Source organism: Rousettus aegyptiacus, unplaced genomic scaffold, assembly GCF_014176215.1.
Source record: "Rousettus aegyptiacus isolate mRouAeg1 unplaced genomic scaffold, mRouAeg1.p scaffold_m13_p_2, whole genome shotgun sequence".
In the NCBI taxonomy this organism is placed as follows: domain Eukaryota; kingdom Metazoa; phylum Chordata; class Mammalia; order Chiroptera; family Pteropodidae; genus Rousettus; species Rousettus aegyptiacus.
In genome coordinates, this window is record NW_023416295.1 from 93,762,114 (window position 1) to 93,781,703 (window position 19,590).

At 44.5% G+C, this 19,590-nt stretch overlaps 1 protein-coding gene across 24 annotated transcripts in view; it reads right to left on the reverse strand.

The window, feature by feature from the left end:
- CACNA1C (calcium voltage-gated channel subunit alpha1 C) overlaps window positions 1–19,590 on the reverse strand; it is a 607,203-nt gene that overhangs the window by 197,429 nt on the left and 390,184 nt on the right. The gene's annotated exons all lie outside the window — the stretch shown is intronic.

Consider the following 19,590-nt stretch of genomic DNA (forward strand, 5'->3'; position numbering starts at 1 on the left):
TCATAGGAGCTTCTGTCCCAGTGCCAAAAAAGGTTGGGGACCGCTGGTTTAGAGCCACTAAGTATTGAGGTAGTTTGTTATGCAGCACAAGCTGTAACGCTACCTTCCAACTACAAGCTGCATGGGCCTTCTATGCCCTCCACTGCCTTTCAAGACAACTGGGCTTACCTATTTCTAAGAATTTGCCTAAATTACTTCCCTCCAAGGCCTTGACCTGAAATATTTGCTTCTTTTCTCCTCAGATTGTATCCATTCTTTAAGACTCAGGTCAATTGCCTCTTCTTTCACTACTTCTCAGAACTATAGCATTCACTGTGCCGCTCCCTTGGCCCTTAATCACATACACCTCACCACCTGGCATGTCTTACACCCAGTAGCAGGTTACTTCTGATAATGTTAACTTTACATGTGTTTATTACATCTTGCTTTCTCAATTAGATCGTCAGTCCTTTACGGGCAAAGGCTTGTCTTATATTTAGACTCAACTTTTAACCCAATATCTTGTGTAGGATAGGTATATTTATTGCTCATTGATTGATGAGACTTGGAAATTCAACGAGTATCTGAAAATAACCACGCCGAGTCAGTTCTCAGCAATGTACCTTCCACTCAGCTGAGCTGTGTCCTGGATCCTCTTGCTTTTCCATGAGGTCTGGGCTCATTTTTCAGTCCCACCACAAAGGCTTTCTAGAACATGGGCCGGGCTCATCCGTTCCCCCTACACTAATAGCCCTGAAAGTCAGAGAGGTGTGCCCAAACCAAAGCAAGCAAAACCCCTTCGCCAAATTACTTCTTGATTTTTCCAAGTCGCCTGGGACTTTCTAAAACTCTCTAAAAACTTTCCCTTCTCATTTCTGTGACCTTTCATTTGTCTCAAGCACTGGCATTGGATAATCTGGGCTTCCTGTGCCTTTCAGCCTTCACTAAGGTCTTTAAAGTGAACTACAAAGCTTCCAGGGAAAAACAGATAAAAAGCTTAGCATTGCAAATGAGGACAGCATTAAGCCCAGGCTGGAAATGAGGTAAGTGTATTCAAAAGAGCTCTGAAGACTGGCTGCTAAAGGTTAAACTGGGAAGGCAAAGGCCAAGGTTTCTTGCTCTCCTGGTTTAACTGGTTAGGTTTTCTCAGAGGGCCCATAATAAAGTCAGCAACATTGCTTTTGCTGTCCCTCCTCTCTCCCTTCGGATCTCGCCTGCCCCGAGATCAGTGCCACCATGCAGTCCCCTCACGTGAGCCCCCATCTTTCCTATAATCTTGATCACTTTATTTTCTAATAGCAAAGATAGCAAATCATTTTAGGAATTTAAGAAAACGCTAAGGCAAAAAATGGAAAATAAAAATGAGCAATATCCTATTTCCCTTCTTTGTGCGCATTTTGCCTTTCTAAAATTGTCATATTGTTCATATTGTTATAATCACTTTATTTTTGCTTAACAATAGGTTTTACATATTTTATATGCTATTCAATTTTGTTTCCAATATCACTTTCAATAAACTTATACCATTCTAGTAGTACAACTAGGTGTACTACAATTTATTTACCTCTGGAGCAGACTACCCACCTGAGTCTAGTGGGCCCTGCTTCCTCTGGGGAGCAGAAGAATTACTGTTGGCCGATAGGGAGAGGTCTGGGTGCCCCCAGAACTCCCTGAGACACCAAGGCTTGGGCACCACTGACAAGGATCAAGCATTCCTGCTAGAAGAGACCTTATGAGCAACTAGTCAAGCCCCCATTTTACAGATTAAGAAAATGAAAGTAAGATATAAGGAATGACTTGTCTGGAATCATACAACTAGTTAGAGGCAGCAGGCCTGGGACTAGGACTCCATGTTCAGTGCTCTTTCCACTACTTTATGCTTTTCCTCCTCTTCCTGTGACACCACTGACAGGGCACCTGGCCTGTTTGTGGTATAAGGAACCTCTCCACACTTCTTAGCCCTCAGACAGCCTCATGCCTGTTGCCTATACCAGCTTAGACTCCAGGTAGAAGCTTCCCTACCCATCCTTTCTCCTGCCCTCAGGAGGCATCCCCAGGAGGCGTGTCCCACACGGACCCTGACCTTCACAATGTGACCTGAAGAGTGGGCAGGCACAGGATCCTGGAGTTCCCAGCCTTACTACAGAAACGGGACTTTGTGCATGCTCTGGGGCCACACCCTGGTTAACTCACATCCCTTCTTGGAACACTCTTAGCCCTCTTTTCATCCTGCCTATTTTCCTCCCAGAGGTGTCAGGGGTTCCTTTCTACTTTTATGGATAAGGAGAAGAGGTTGCCATGAAAAGTGAAGCCTTTCCAATCATGAGAATGCACAATTCTCCAGGGACTGCGGCTCTGGCTTCCAGGTGGGCCAGGGGTGTTTGTCTCCATTCTCAGCACAGCAAGTCGCCCCGCCCCCACCTCCTTGTGAGCACAGCTCCATGCTTGAGCTTTCTGCAAAGTGTCACATTCTTCTTCATCTCCCTGTCCCTAAGGCACCATTGACATGTTTTTAGCTAAGACACCAACCATCCAAGAAAGAAGATGGGAATCTGTCTCATGCTGGGTGGAAATAGCCCGTCCTCCCATTTCCTGTCCCCCCAGCAGGCTGCTGGGTCTCTTCGAAGCCTTTTGCTCTCCTTCTTAGGCTCTTCTCCCTATCTTAACCCCATCTCCCCTTTATTTTTCCTCTCCCTTCTGCCTCCCTAGCCTTTTTCTTTTTCCCACCTATTCCTTCTGTTCCCTTCCTCACTCTTCTCAGATTTTCCCTTGTCTACCTGAGGGTGGGGCAGCTGTGCACATTCAGCATTCATCGAGTCACATGGTAGTTCAGCTACTTGAAGTGCTTTTTGCAGATTGCTTAGAATTTGTGCAGACCCACTGAAAATGGAAAAATATAGACATGAGCATTGGCTTGTGATACTGACGATGCCATTAATGAAACACCAGACCCTGAGAGGTACGATTTGAGGGAAATTTTCCTGACCAGTGTGGAACCACATAATGAGCACAAGTTACTGAAGAAACACTGACTTTTACATAGCCTTGTCCTAGAGGGGAGCAGGAGAGGGGCAGAGTGAGCTCAGTCCACTCACCTGAGCACTGTGAACTCACAAGTACAACAGTAGCCTAAAAAGCAATCCTTGCCCTGCACTTACTTCCTTTGCTGGAATGATCTGAGACTGAGGAAGGAGTCTGAGCCCCCAGCTAATATTCTTACAGTGCTAGCTGGATAAAATATCTCTGTAAACAGCATCTTCTTTTTTCTTATTCTTATGCTTTCTGCTTCTGAGTTGTGGATATAAATCCTAAGGTGGACAGGGGAAAATGAATTCAGGGTCATATACGAACCCTGAGGTCACAGTACCAGAAAAGAGTCCCAGTTATGATATATACTAGCTGGTTACCACCACCACCACCACTGCCAACTACTGCTACTACCACTGCCACCTCAGCTACCTACCACCTCCACCAACTAATTTTATTATATGTGTTCTAAAGCCCAACTGCTGTCCCAAGCACCCTGCCTGAATTACTTCCTTTAATCCTCACAACATCATGATGTAAATTTATTATCCCTACCCTACAGGTGAGGAAATTGAGATGTTGAAAGATGAGGTTGAGTCACCTAAACCGTGCAGATTGTAAGTGCTCTGGCAAGTGTTTGAACTTGGGCAGTCTGAGCCCAGAATGCTGTTATTTAACATTTCTAAGCTTTAATTTTTTTCACCTATAAAATAAAAACAATAAAAATAAAGTCTGCATCATGTGATTGTGGATACGGACATAAAAGTGCTCTAGAAACTGTAAAGTACGCTATGGAAATACCAGTTGGGATCAGTCCCAAAGTGTAGCTTCCCTTTGGGACAGAGAGAAACATCTCATAAAAAATTATCATAGGATTACATAATTTTAGGGGTGGGAGAAGGAGATCAGATGTCGTCCATCACAATTTCCCACTCGATGCAAGATTATCTAGATTCATGAAGGTGAAAGAGACCTTGTGAGTAACCTGGTCCAACATCAGATAGGAAAGTGATCCCACTCAAGATGACATTAAAAACTAGGAGCAGAGTCAGATCCAAACCTGGGACTTCTGACCTTAGTCCAGTGCTCACTCCTTCACTGCAGCGAGTGTTGCCTTTCCCCTTACGTGCCCTGTGGGCAGATGCTACCTGCCTATCTCTGCGGCTTTACCTGCTGAGCCACATGTGACCTCAGAATCCTTCTCAACACAGCAGTCCAGGCAGCTACTCTCAGAGCTGACTTACAAGTTGACACTCTTTCATTCTCCCTACATGATACACAGGGTGACCATATAATTTATCATTCAAACATGGGCACTTTTGGGAATAAAAGAAGGCACTACTACCAATTATATGGGGACACAGGTGTGAAGTGGGATTATCTCAGGTGAACTAGAAACTATAGTCACCCTAATTATACTTCAGTGAGCCTCCGAAAGCACCTAGGCCACCCTCAGCTCCTTGTAGGGTAAAACTGCTATGAAACCGACCTGAAGGAGGCTTGTTGGAAGTGCCTTCCTCAGGATGGTGGGGAGGTGCCAAGGGGAAAGAAAGGATGTTCCTTTGGTAGGAAAGGATGAAGGTCCACTTTTGGTTCATAGACTTGTCCAAGGAAGTGACGCCGCCATCACCGGGTCACCTGCCACTCTCCCCTTACTCTCCCTCCATTCCACTAGCTCTGCGAATGCTCCTGCTCCTTCCTCCTCTTCCTTTCTCCTCTTTATATTGGATAATTGTTTCTATAGAAGTTTAGCCAATTACGAATGTGTTCAGGTATCTTATGAAGGAAGAATCATCCTGTTTACTTGTTGGTAATTAAATGGGCTACATTTGATTACTGTTTGAGGAGATTTATGAGCATTTTCTGTTTCTAGATGATAAAATTGAAAAATTAAAGTCTAATTATTGATGGATTTCTCCAAATAGAGACACAGAGAAAGATATTTAATTCTGTGTCTTAGCATGGCCATAACAATTACAATAATATTAAAAACCGTTAAACACAAGCTAGGAGAGAGGAAAGGAAATTATGAGGTTCAGCATGGAGAAAAACTCATTTTGTAACAAGATGGAATTCAACTGTTGGACTACTCTACTAAAGGTATGTTGACTTTTTCCTTCTCAAGCCTTGAAAGTTCCCCTCAGATAACTCTATTTCCTATGGTGAAACCCATTTGTCCCTCAAGAAAAAAACAGTGACTAAGAGATTTAATTAATAATATGAAACTTCTAATCAGATGTGGCCTCTAATTTGTTTTAGGACATCAACCAAGTAAGTTTTTTTTATTCTTAACCCTTATGTTTTCTCATTTATGAAACAAAGTTTTCAAAATTATCAAATTATTAGGTTAATTGAGCAGATTATCCCATAAAAATGCAAAGCCAATTAACAGAAAATATTATAATATGTTTTATAAATATTTTTAAGTTCCCTGTCAGAGCGTTTTGCTAACCTTTAAATTTCTGACCCTTTGGGTTAGAAGTGTGATAAAAATAATCCGAGAATTTTATTTAAAGGCAAATAAAATAGTCTTCTTGGGACTTCAACTCTGTTAGTCACCCAATACAGTGTACCTTTGGCTATTATGTCATTTTAAATGTAGTTCATGGGATCTGGCTGAAATAAGCATGTGTTTCCTATGCTTAAGTGAGAGGAAGGTACAGAGGTCCAGTGCTCCCAACAGGACTTGGCTGACTCCAGAACTGCACGAAGAGCTTCACATGCAGAACGTCATTTAATCCTTCGAACAGCTATAAGAAATGGGCGTATGCTCTCCAGGTAAAGACACTGGGCTCAGGGAGCTTAGTGACTACGGGAGCCAGGACTTGAGTCCAGCCCTGATTCCTACCTGTCTTGCCTTTCTCCAGCAGCACACTGAGCTGAGGTTCAATGTTGAACAGATTGTGACTGCTCATCTCAAACTCATGTTGCAGTCTTCCCAAGTTGACCTAACGTTCTAGTAACTTTGCTTAGAGAGACACTATGGGCAAGTGAAAGATCATTTTTGTTCCTCATTTGCAGGAAACACACAAAAGAGCTAGGGGAATTTAGGTTCCAACAGTAACCCTCTCTTTTCACCTTGGCCCAACCCACTCCTGCTTCAGGACTGAGACAAGCAATTATGTCATGGTGAGGGGAGAGAAGTCAGCTGGAGGACATAGCTCACTGGCTTCTCCTTTAGCAGGATACCAGCTCTGTCTAATGAAGGTGGCCCCAATCAACCCTACCATCCCTCCCACTGCTTCAGTCATTACAGCCCAGTGAGAGACTGGCAGCGTCTCTCTGGTTCAATCCCTCACATGAATTAACAATGGCAGCTGGAAGGACAGCGACTTCCCAGGGTGGATGCAGAGAAGCGGGGGGGTGGGGAAGGGGGAGGAGAAGGAGGGGTAATTAGCGGGAGTGGTTCCATGTCCCTTTGGGGCGGTGTAGCTCTTCATTCTTCTGACACTCATTATTCCTCTTAACTGCCACCCCATGCCCCCTGCCAAAAAGGTCACTCATGCACCATTTTGCCTGACACTGGTTACCATGTCCAGCTGAACAACCCTTGCACGCAGAGGGACAGGGCCATGGCCAAGCGACCCTATAAGGAAGAGCTTGGCGGTGCCCAGGGCAAGGCTGAATAAGTTTGACGCAGGCCAGGTGGGAACACATGGGAGACGGAGATGTGAGAGACCCTTGCACGGCGCAGCTTCTGGCTGACCTCCCTCTACGACACATCTCTGATGCTCAGCCTCGGCCTCGGCCTCGGCCTCAGCTGCCCTCTCTCCAGTTTGGACTGCAGAGTCAAAATCTCTTGGGAGGAGGTGCAGTGTACAGCTTTGAGAAACCTATTCTCTTTTTTAATATCACGACTGCTGTTAATCGAGGGCTCACTGTGTGCCTTGCACATGGGGGGCAGGGGGGGGCGTTGATCGACACTTGTCGAATACACGGTTAGAAGAAAGTCTGCCTGGGAATACCTCCTTGCATTCCCATGCCAATCTCTATCACAGGCTGGGGAAGAGGCCACTTGCAGGGGGTACTGTAGCACAGTGAAAAGTCTTCTGCCCAAAATAACTCTCCAGCCAGTTTCCTGAAATTCATGACATTCACATCACTCACTTCTCAAGGGCCTTTTCAAGGAGATGCGATTTTTAACTAAATCGGACATGCCGCTACCTGGGAGGGATGATACATTAGCACAGATCAGTGTTTCTGATTAACAGCATCATTACCTCTCCCTTCTCAGTTGTCTGGACCCCCTTGTAGCTAAGTCACATGCCACTAGAAGACAGACGGGGATGGGAACCTGGGGCTCCTGGCTCCAAAAGGTTGGGCATAGGCCATCAGTGCTTGCCTCTTGGAGAACCTTAAAAAAGTGCCAGGCCCCATCCCCAGAGGTGAGGTTAATTGGTCCAGGGATGAACATTTGCAAAGCACCCACAAGACTACAGATTCAGCCAGAGCGGAGACTGACCAGTCACAGCTATCTAAAGCCCCGTCATTCAGGAACCCTGGGCAGATGGCGGTGGGTGGGCTGCAGTGTTTTGAAGCTGCTCATCCCAGCAAACCCCTGCACAGGACCCATTAACATAACACCCAGTGCAGTGCTGAGCACATGGAGGCACCGCTGAAGGAAGGCTCCGTGCTCAGGAAAGGTCTTCGGCCTCAGAGTGGCACGAGCCGAACCTGATTTCACCATCACAACACATCACATTTCTACTTGGGAAGAAAAGCCGAACGTTTCATTTTCCGGATCATAGCTCAGGACGGTGGCTTGAAGGACAGCAAGGGGACAGTCTGGGCCTGGCGAGGGGCAGAGGAGTGAGGGAAACAGGCAGAGTCTGATTCAGGAACTTGGCTTCCGGTGCATTGACAGACAGGGGGCAAGTATGCTCACCGGGGAAGAAAGAGGATGAAAGGTAAAAGACAAGTGAAAACTGCTAGCGAGAAAAATTGAAAATAAAGAGGAAGATAAAAAGGCAGAACACCTAGGAAGAGAAAACATAAGAGAAAGAAAGAAAATGGCACCATCTGTCAGAGTCATTTTACCATCCAGCTTAGGCATCCAGGGCTAAGGTTCCTATAGCCGCATCCACAGGCCCCCAGGGTACCTGCCCGACAGAAGGGCTATGTGCTCGCACGTGACAGGGCCCCACAGTGCACTCAGATGTCATGTCAAATGCGCGCTGGAGAAAGAGGCTGCTGGACGTGACTCCACGAGTCCTTGTGCACACTGCCTGTAGGAGCCCACAGGTAACCTAACTACATGTGGAAGAGCACTGTTTTGATGCCTCCAGGTGAAAGGCTGGCCATGTGTAGACTGTTATGATTTTCGTACGTGCCACCCTGAACACTTCCGATCTCATCGGAAGCTAAGCAGGGCTGGGCCTGGTTAGTACTTGGATGGGAGACCACCTAGGAAGACCAGGTGTGGTAGGCATAAAAAAAAATCATAACAAAGAGAAAATATATTTACAGTATTATTGAAGAAACTCCACATGTAAGTGGACTTGCACAGTTCAAATTATGTTATTCAAGGGTCAACTGTGCTTAAGCGATGACAGAACATGGTGAATGCGGGAAGTGCCTAGAGTAGGGAAGGAGAGCCCATCTCCAGCTCTGGGGAGGGGAAGGAAGCAGGACCGGGCCAGCAAGTGGTCCGGGGCTGAAGGGATGGGCAGCTTTCTGATGGCCTAAATGGCAGTGGAGGGCCTTTTTGGTGGAAGGAACATTGTGAACAGACACTGAAATGCAAAAAGATAGGGTGGCTTCAGGGACCCAAGTGGCTCATGTGAAGTTTATGCAGGGCAGAGCCACTTGAGATGGTAGGATGGGGGCCAGATCTAGATGGAAGCAGCCATGGAACCTCAAACTCAGCAGTTTTGCAGTGGTATAGTCAGTGGATTCAAGACAGAGGGCTTTGCAATGGCAGGGAGGAGCATTTTATCAGAGCTGTGTTGACACACGTCTAGTCCAATATATTAACATTTCCATCTTAGCTGACTCCATTTGGCAGGAGCAATAAATTCATATGGCAATTTAAGCAACAAACAAGAAGGGTGCAGGAGGGCATGGGGATGGAAGACGGGTGGAATCATTAGCAATTCATCAAATTGCTTTCATTTCTTCATTCATTCATTCACCAAAATCTTTTAAATATTTCACGTACATTTTAATTTGTTAGCTTTGGACATACTGCATTTTTTTTTCAAAGCTTTTCTGTGATGCCTCATCGTATTCACTGCAATACCATCATGTAGGACAGGTATGTTAGCACACATTAAATGAATTAGAGAAACCTGGGTTCAGGCATTGATTTTTCTTCCAACACAGCCCCTCCTTCCGACTTCAGTAGTAGTTAGAAGAGGCATTAAATCCATTTTATAGATATCTTTTAAATATCTACTTATTTGCACACTGATGAAGATATTTATTTATTTCCTTGTTCAAAAAACGTGAGATGATGTATTGAGCACTTACTATGGACTGGAGATGACGGAATTAAATTGAACCAAATTCATGGGAGGGACAGAACGAGAACTCAGGTCTCTTTACACACAGCTCAGTGCTCTTTCCTCCAAGCCAAGAAGCAAAATGCACACAAACAGAGCCTCCTGAGCCTGACTGGTTCCAGGCAGTGCGCCTGTCTCACTGCTGTGCCCTGGTCTGTGTATTTATTTGACCTCACGGAAACCCAGGTTTAAGCAGCCAGGTCGGCTGGCCATTACCCCTGTTCGGAACACCTTAAAAGGTACAGGAAGGGCCTGAAAGCCACTTCATGAAGTACCTCATCACAGAATACACTGCCTGACACCAGTTTCCCTAAGAAATCTTCCTACAGCACTGAGTGGAGGAGCCCTCTGCAGTGTTTGCTGCCTGAGGGACTCTATTTCTGAGGCACAGTGTGTGCATGCAGGTGCTTCTGCCCCACCCCTTTGGGGCCTTCACTTCCAAGGCATGCCCTGTGACTCATGACCAAGAACCGTGCTAGCAGAACCTCATCATCATGGGCTCATCCTCCTGGTGTTCATGGGGCACCAGGCAATGCCATAGGTGAGAAATGCCAGGTAAGTATCTAAGGACAATTGCCAGAGGATGTGATGTGTTTGCCTGTTCTCAAAATGCCAGGCTTGATGGGGAGTTGTATGAGAGCAACCAGCATCTTCTTTTTCTTCTGTCCAGGTCCCTGAGACTGACCAGGAGGGATCCTCAGTGTTCCCTTGGACTGGGTTAGACTGGGGTGGGCAGTGATAATGCTTGGAAGCAAACTGGACCCTTGATGCTCTGATATGCCCTGTCTAGGTCCTGAGTTCATCTTGCCCATGAAGCCTGCCCAGCTGCTGAGCTGGCTGTGTGAGGGTGGCCCCAAGAAGGGACTGGTTTTGAATCTGAGCGGCCTTTAAAAATCTGGGCTCTGACTATGTCCTGATGGGGATGGGAGTGGGGGTGTCATTGCCTAGACCCCTGCCCAGGTCAGCATTGTGCTTCCATAGCTGTAAATCAGAGAAGATGGTGAGCCTTTCCACTGGGCTTCCTTACCACACTCTCACCTTTCCTGGCACCCCTTCGAGCTCTGTAGCCTTGGGCAAGGACCTTCATCACTTTGAGTCTCAGCTTCTGAAGTTGTAAAGAGAATAATAATCATAGAAATATAACAACGATGTTTAAATTTCATAGTTGTGTGGGGTTTAAATGAAACATGTGTTGGGCTGACTTTCACCTGGGACACTCTGGCATGTGTACACAGGTCATTTTGTCTGTTACTCTGTTCTAATTGGTCAGTGAGCAGTCTATGCTTGTTCTATATTTATCACTCCCAGAATGTATAAAAAATTTTGAGTCTAATAAGTGCTCAATGAATGGTGATTACTGTTACTCCAAATGAGGAAAAGGACTCTTGGAAGTTTGTAACTTGACCCAGAACACTCAGAATGTTAGCAACAAATGGGATGAGAGCCCAGAATCTCTGACTTCTGGCTCTTTCCTCTCCCACCTAAGTCCATGATTTATGGAGAAATTGCAGGTCTCCTATGCAGGTGTTTGGATTCACTGCTAACTAATGAGGCTGACGTGGGTTGGGGTGGGTCAAGGCCACCCACACACCTCAAGTTGCCTTCAGACTCTGGTTAGAGGTCGAGTTCCAAACCCACACACAGGATGTGTCAAAACTTGCACATAGGCTAAACTGAGTTCTAGATCTCTCCTAACTTTCTGAGACTGGGCCTGCCGTCCCAGCAGGGGCAGAGGAAGGCCTGGTGGGAGGGACTCTGGGAGTCAAGCAGTGGGGCTCAGGGCTGTGTGATAAGGCAGCAGAGAAAGGGTCCCCCTGCTTATGAAGCTGCTCTTCCTGTGGACCTCTGTGGCCCACAGTGACAGCCTGACCAGCCTTACACAGCTGAGAAGACAGAGGAGGAGCAGGCTGGTGGGTGGACCTGGTGATGGGGAGACAGGGCCGGGCTTGATTGGGAAGATGGTTCTGGGCTCCGGAAGGACTTTTCCTACCCAAAAATGAGAGCTCTGAGGGAGAGCTGGGAGGGAGAGGTCATGCAAATTCAGAGGCCTTCGCCTTTCATGGGCCCCCAGCTTCCTGGAGGACTCCCCAGATAAAAGAAGACAGACGCCTGCAGTTCCTTCAGAGGCACCACTGAAGAAAGCCTGGCTTTCTGTCCCTCCTTGCAGGGACCACAGGGGGAATCTTAGGGTAGGTGGGCGGCTTGCTTGTTTAATGTACTCCTTCCTCTATTGCCAAGGGCTCCACAGTCTTTATCTCATTGCAAAGCATCTCAGCAAGCTCCAGAGACCTCTGGGATCCCTGGTTGAAAGAGGAAGGGTGGCCAGGCCATCTCAGGTCTGGTTTCTGAAGCAACTTGAAGGCTCTAGCCAGTGTCCCAGCAACCTCAGGGCCAGGTGAGGCTGGAAGGGACGCAGTATGGTGCTTCCCCTGCTCTGCCTTTCATGGGTCTTAGTGGTTCAGAACACCCAGCCAGTAAAGCCATTTCGGCTGCCAGAAGGATCAGAGCTTCTGTAGTAATTATCTGTGATTTCTATTCAGTGGAAAATAGAAGCATAACACTCCAAGGTGTGCCCCTTCTCCAGCTTCCCCCATTCCCTGATTCTAAACAGGTCTATTAAGTGCTTTGTCCCCAAAGGCCTCAGGGCTCCCACTGTCACGAGCTGAGTTCTTAGGAGTTACCCTTCCCATAACAACCCAGAGAAAGGCTTGCTTCCACTCCCACATTGCTGACAGTCCTACTGGGGGGAGGGTGGTCCTGGGGGTAGAAATTTTGCTCTTCCTTCTTCCCTCCTTCCAAGTGGCGGAAGCTCTTAACATCCTATTGAGTTTAGGAGGTCAGGAAGAGGTCAGCTCTGCTGGGAAAAGTTGGAGACGCCCAATGGACCCACCTGGGGAGGGTTGGTGGTTGTGGGAGATATCATGATGGTAGGATTTGTGCTGACCCAGACCTTTCCTAAACGGGCAGAACAGGACTCTCCACAGAGTGGCAGAGCCTAATCATCATATGGACAGGGCTTGGGCTCTTGCCCTGCAAAGCAGTGTAGGGAGAGAAAGACAATAGAATACTCTATGCTGCCGAAGAAGGCAGCACAAAGAAAAAAAGTGATGGAGAGCCATCTTCACAGCTAGTATCATCTCTAGGAAAACATATGCACATCGAGTGTATGCGTGTGCATGCACGCGCATGCACACAGGCACACACGCGCACACACACACGGTCCAGATGCTTTTTAGTCCAAGCATGTTCCTTCTCAGTCACTTTAAATGTCTGGGTTTGGCTTCCTTTATACAAAGTGATCCATGCAAATCATGGTCCCCTGGAAATGGAAACTACATCATGTACCAAGTTTCTTGCAGGGGCCTATTTTTTGAAAACCTCGTAAAGAAAGCACCTCAGTGTTTTGGAGTGGGAGGGCTGGTTCTTTATCCTCTTTCCTGTGTGGACAATGGGAAGCTAGGGTCTTCTTTCTGGAAAATAGGTGGTGCCCTGCCTTACACCTATTAAAATGGTGCCCTGCAAGGAGCTAAGGTAACATAGATTCTGCAGTCAAATGGGCATTGTGACTGACAAGCCATGCTGCTCTGGAGAGTAACCCTGTCCCTCTGGTTGACTTTATTGGGATGCATAATGCTACCATGCAATGCTGGCAGCTAAAAACAGCCTGGAGTCTGAGAAGGGAAGAAGCTGCCAGCTTGCTGAGGCCGGGCGGCTGACAGGTAAGGGTGATTCATCCCTACCCCACAGAAGATTCCCCTCTGCATTCTTGTCTCCTTGTGCCACCCTGCTCATGCACCTCCCATGTGCTTTTCCTTCCCCTCCTGCCCCATTTTCTTTCTCATGTTATTTCTTCCTCTTGTCCTGAAAGGGATTCTATGTATCATACTTGAGTTGCTTGTCTTCCCTCATGGGTGCAGGATCTGGGTTAACTACCCTTTACTGAATTGGGTACAAAAGCCATGGGAGGCATAGAGGGAACACAGGTGACTTACTTTGCTAAGGTGAACACTTTGGCTTCAGGAAGGAAGGAGTAGAAGGGGTTGTAGGGAGATGGAATGGAAGAGGCAAAAGAGAAAGATGATCTGTGACTGAGGCACCTAACTTTAAGGGAGAAAATGGAAAAAAATCACTCATATTTTGGTATTGTTCCAAGCCCAACTGTCAATAAAAATAAAAAATTATGACAAGCCCAAAATAAGAGTCTTGATAGAAATTCTGCACATACTGTTCATCGACTGCTGGTTCCTATGTGTCAGCAGAGAATAATCAAGGAGATCAGGTCTACGGTGACAGCTGTGTATTCAACCCCCACTGTCTTGCCCCACTCTGAGAATATCTTTGATTTTATTAGAGGTGTGTAGCCCAAACACATAGCTATTTCAAACAGGAAGTGTTCATAAGAATGACCCAATTCTCCTTCCCTCATTTTAATGATAAGGAATTGGACACGTAAGGTAATAAAATGATCTATTGGTTAGTGGCAAAATGAGAAATGGAACCCAAATATGCTAATTTGAATCCATTGGTTTTACTGTCATACCAGGGTTTTTCATCCATGGAGACTTCTAAAAACTAGCAGTTATGATGAGGACAGAAGGACAAATCCAACCTAAGCATGTTTGACTCTTAAGTTAATAAAAATGTGAGAGGGATAGTAGGCATGAGTTAAAGAAATAAACAGGACAATTAAAATAAATTAATTTTATGATTATGAATGGGCACCAGTCAAATATACCTGGGATTAGCACTGTTGAAACATGGGGTAAGAGATGCTGGGAATGAAGTGTTATAGTGGATGACAATATGCTACTTATCTGATGTTATAATGCTGCTCTGAGTATGTTTAGAAATTTTGATCTAAGATATCAGAAGTAGGAACCCTTGTTGTAAGAAGAAAGGATTTTTTCAGCCATAGTTTTATATACTAAATTGAAACAAATGAGACCTCACTAGCTACAAAAAGAAATGAAACATGGACAGAACTCCTTCCATAAAATAAAGTGATTTAGGGACTTCTGCTTCTGGAAAGATGGAGTAAACATAGTTTTTCCTATTCCTCCCATGAAGTGCAACTAAAATCCATGAACGTTATATATATCCAACATAAAAAGACTAAATGATAGAGAGAAGAAAGCAGACTGATTAGGAAATTCAGGATTCAAGAAATGACACAAGGGTGAGTTCCCTGGGTTTCTGGGCAACCTAGAAATGCCAGTTAGTACAGAGAGACAGACAGACAGACAGACAGATGAATACCCAGTTGAAGTTTGCTCTTTTTAGCCAAAGGCCCAGAAAAGGGGCAGCCTGGCAAGAGAGAAACTTTTTCCCAAATTGTGTTAAAATTAACTATTTTAACAATTTAAAAAGTATGCAGTTCTGTGGCATTAAATACATTCACATCGTTGAGCAACCGTCGCTACCATTCATCTCATAAACTTTTTCATCATCACAAACTGAAGCTCTTCCTACTTCTGTTTTCTCCCAGCCCCTGGTGACCACTGTTCTACTTTCTTTCTATGAAGTTCAGGTACCCCCTATAAGTGGAATTATGTATTTGTCCTTTATATCTGCCTTATTTCACTCAGAATGTATTTTTCAAGGTTCATCCATGTTGCAGCATGTGTCAGAATTTCATTCCTTTTAAAGGCTGAACAATATTCCATTGTATGTAGAGACCACCTTTTGTTTATCCATTCATCTATTGATGGACAGACAGTTGGGTTGTTTCCACATTTTAGCTACTGTAAATAGTGCTGCTATAAACCTGGGCATGCAAATATTAGGAGTTCCCGCTTTCAATTCTGGGTATATTCACAGAAGTGCAATTGCTGGATCATATGGTAGTTCTATGTTTAATGTTTTAGAAAATGTCATACTATTTTCTATAGCAGCTGCACCATTTTATATTTTCGCCAACAATGCACAAGAGTTCCAGTTTCTCTACATCCTTGCCAACACTTGCTATTTTTCTATTCTTTCAATAACACCCATTCTAATAGATGTGAAATGGTTTCTCATTGTGGTTTTGATTTGCATTTCCCTAATTACAAGTGATGTTAAGCACCTTTTCATGTACGAATTGGCCATTTGTTTATCTTCTTCAGAGAAATGTCTATTCAAACTCTTTACCTATTTTTAAATTAAGACAGGCAACTTTAGAAAATAATCATTCTACTCCAGACAAATAGCACAGCAAAAATTGTTGCTCTGCCCACTTCTACCAGCAAGGGCCAGTGGGGAGCCTAGACTTTCAACCTTGCCAGGTTGTAATGAGGCACTCCAAAGCCCCTGCTGGCACGGTGTCAGGCAAGGCCAAGTGGGGAGTCAGGACATATTCCCCACTGGGTAATAACGAGGCTCCCCAGGACCCCCATGCTGTCAGTGGAGACCACATGAGAGCGGGAAACTGAACTTCTACTCTTACTTGGTGCTAATGAGGTACACCTCCCTCTTCCTGCTGAGGTGCTGTCAGGGGAGGCGCACTGCAGAGTCAGGACTTTCACAACTGCCTGACGCTTTTCAGTCTTCTGCTATGGGGCCTCAGTAAGGGTGGTATCAGTAGAGTTCTGCTGGGAAGCCTCGACTACCACCAGCAGTAACGAAGAGGCCTGGCTCTACTGGGCATCAGTGGATGCCTAGTGAGGAGCCTGACTTCCACTCCCATCTAGCATTAATGAGGTGGCATTCCTCTTCTCTGCTAGCTCAGTGTCAAAGAAAGCCGGTTATAATATAAGGTTTTAAATAATTTCTAAACTTTTGTAATATAATACCCAGAATGTCCAGGTTTCAATAAAAATCATTGATCATAACAAGAACCTAGAAAATGTCAACTTGAAATGAGAACAGATAGTCAATATATATCAACACTGAGATGACCCAGATGTTAGAATTGTGTGACAAGGATTTTAAAGTAGCAACTATTAAAATGCTTTAATGAGCAAATACAAACATGCTTGAAACAGAGAAACAATAGAAAGTCTAAGGAAAGAAACAGAAAACCTCAACAGAGAAATGGAAGGTATAAACAACTAAATGGAAATTTTAGAACTGATAAATGCAACAAATGAAATTTAAAATAAAACCTCAATAAATGGGCTCAATGTCCTCAATGTCAGAAAGGAGACAACAGAGGAAAGAATCAATGAATTCAAAGACAAAACAATGGGATTTACCCAGTGTGAACAGCAGGCAGACAATAGTCTTAAAAAAGTGACCAGAATCTCAGAGACATGTGAGGATATAAGATCTAACATTCATGTTATTGGAGTTCTAGGAGAAAAGAAAGAAGATGAGGCTGAAAAACTATTCAAAGAAATAATGGCTGAAAATTTCCCCAATTTGGCAAAAGATATAAACCAACCAACTCAAGAAGCTGAGTGAATCCCCAAGAAATTCACACCAAGACACATCTTGATCAAGTCCCTAAAAACTAAAGCCAAAGAAAAAATCTTGAAAGCAGACAGAGATGAATGACACCTTTCCTAGAGGGAGAGAATAATTCTAATGACAGTAGATTTCTTGTCAAAAACCACGAATGTCAGAAGGAAGAGGCATACGATTTTTCAAGTGCTAAATAAAAAGAACTATCAACCCAGTGGAAATATCCTTCATGAATGAAGGGGAAATAAATGCATTTTCACAGATGAAAAAAAAAAATAAAAAAACTAAGAATTTGTCACAGTCAGACCTAACTTTAGAATGGCTACTTTCCTTCTTGAGTTTTCTAAATTATTTGATGGTTAAAGCAAAAGTTACAACATTGATGTCTTTCTCATGTATGTGGCACAAGTTATCTAAGGCAACTATATTACAAATAGGAAGGGTAAAGGGAAATAAAGTATCCACACTTCCTTTGAACTGATAAAATGTAGTATGAGTAGATAGATAAATTATATATGTGTGTGTGTGTGTGTGTGTGTGTGTGTGTGTGTGTATATTAAAACTGACAGCGGCCACTACAAGAGCTATACAGAGATATACTAAAAAATGCTAGCTATAAATAAAAATGGAGTTCTAAAAAATGTTCAGTAATCCACAGAAAGGCAATGAAAAGTCATTTATATAACATTCTTAAAATGACAAAATTATAGAGATGGAGAACAAATTAGTGGTTGCCAGGGGTTAGGAATGATGGGGATGATGGGGTGATGGGGGTGGGTGGGACTATACCAGGCAGATCTCTGTGGTGATGCAACAGTTCTGTAAACTGATCGTGGTGATGCTTACATGGATCTCTACATGTGATAAATGGCACAGAAATATATATACATTGTGCCAATGTCAGTTCCTGGTTTTGACATTGTACCATAAATATGTAAGATGTAACCACTGGGGCACTGTGGACCTCTCTGTATTATCTTTGCATGGACTCTAAGAAGAAAGATTCATTTTATGTGAACTCCGAGAAGGACTTTATCTGCGGAGACAGACTCCCCATGGTCAACCAAGGGCCCACATTTTATGAACGATAGGAGTCTAGTGGTCATTTGCTGACAGAGGCTTCTCACACACTCCACACCGGGAAGAACCTCAGACTGAACTCCCCTGCTTTCCACACTCTGTCCGGCCCATTTATACCATTTGATCAACTGCTGCAGGGAACCCCTGGTTTCACTTTTCTACCAACAGACTGAGACCAGCTTTGTCCAATCAGAACTCTACAAATTGTATCCTCATTTGAATCCATACTGATCAATCAGGACTGCAAGATTCAGACCAATCAGAACTGCAGGAATTTGGGTACCTCATTTCCGTAAAGCAGACCTAATTGGGAACCTGGGTGGGTTCTCATTTGTCTCAGCAGAGCACACTCTGTTTCCCCAGAGGCTTCATTTGCTGAGTTTGCAAATTTTTACCAGAATAAAGTCTCTCCTTTTTTACTCCAGTGCCTTTTGGATTTATTTACATTTGAAAGTTCCTATAAATTTGTAAGTATTTATAAATAAAAGTAGATAAATAAATAAAGTGACTTGGATCAATAGAATGTATCCATGTCTTCTCCCCAAGTTTTCCTAATTTCCCTCAGGGAGCAGGTTGGCCCTTCTCCAAGGAATCCAAATCAGCAAGCCTTGGCTGTCATATGGGAAAACTGAGGCAGGAGTGTCCCTCTCAACAATATAAGTTCCCGTGTGCAGTTTAGCAACATTTTTATGTGAACACCTATTTGTACCCTGAGTACTGTGCTCCATTATTGAGGAGAAACTAAGAATAAGTATGACATGGATCCCTCCTCATAATCCCAAAGCTTGTCTTTTTCTGGACTCCCTCTCAGTCTTTAATGCTTGGGTCTTTGCAAAGAATATCCACCAAAAAAAATTGGCTACAAACTGTGTAATCAAAAATGGGAATCTCAGTTGCTTCGTTTCTTCCCACGTAAACAAGCAATCTCCCAGAAGCTGACAAGTTATGTCTGTCCACTTAATCTTCAGGAACACAGATACCTCATTCATCAGGTTGGGAGGTTGGTTTATCCTTTCCAGCCACGTGAGAAGAGTCCACTTCGAGAGGGTTGTGCACAGTAAGCCAGATCTCTGAGGCGAAACTGAACCTCGCTTTCCAACTCAAAATCTACTTGTTCTGGATTGTACAGGGTTGAGTGTCCCTGATTTAACCTTGCCTAGTAAATACTAATTATAAATACACAGCCCCCTCCCCAATGCAACTGTATGCTAAGTGAATCCTTTATGACTTGGGTAGAAGCGTTCTTTCACCCTAAGAAAAGGAACACATAGAATGTTAGACCGAGGAGGGTGCGAAAAGGGGAAACATGCACCACCCAGAAAAAGAGGTTTGGGCTGACCCCCATGAATGTTTCTGGTTAATATAGGAAGAGATGACAAGATGCATTCTCACGGAGCTTGGGAACTTGACAATTTTGAAGAGCTGAGGACAGATGCCCATGTTTCCTGGGGCGGCTTAATGACCATCCTTGCTGGAGGCCTAGGAAGAGACCAGGAGGAATTCTCAGCCTTCTTCACAGTGAGGCATGCAGAGAAAACATCAGAATTTTCATGGCATCAAAGGGATGCTACAGATGAGGTGCTCATGGCTGGCAGGAAGTGACCAGCCCAGGGACCTTGTGTCC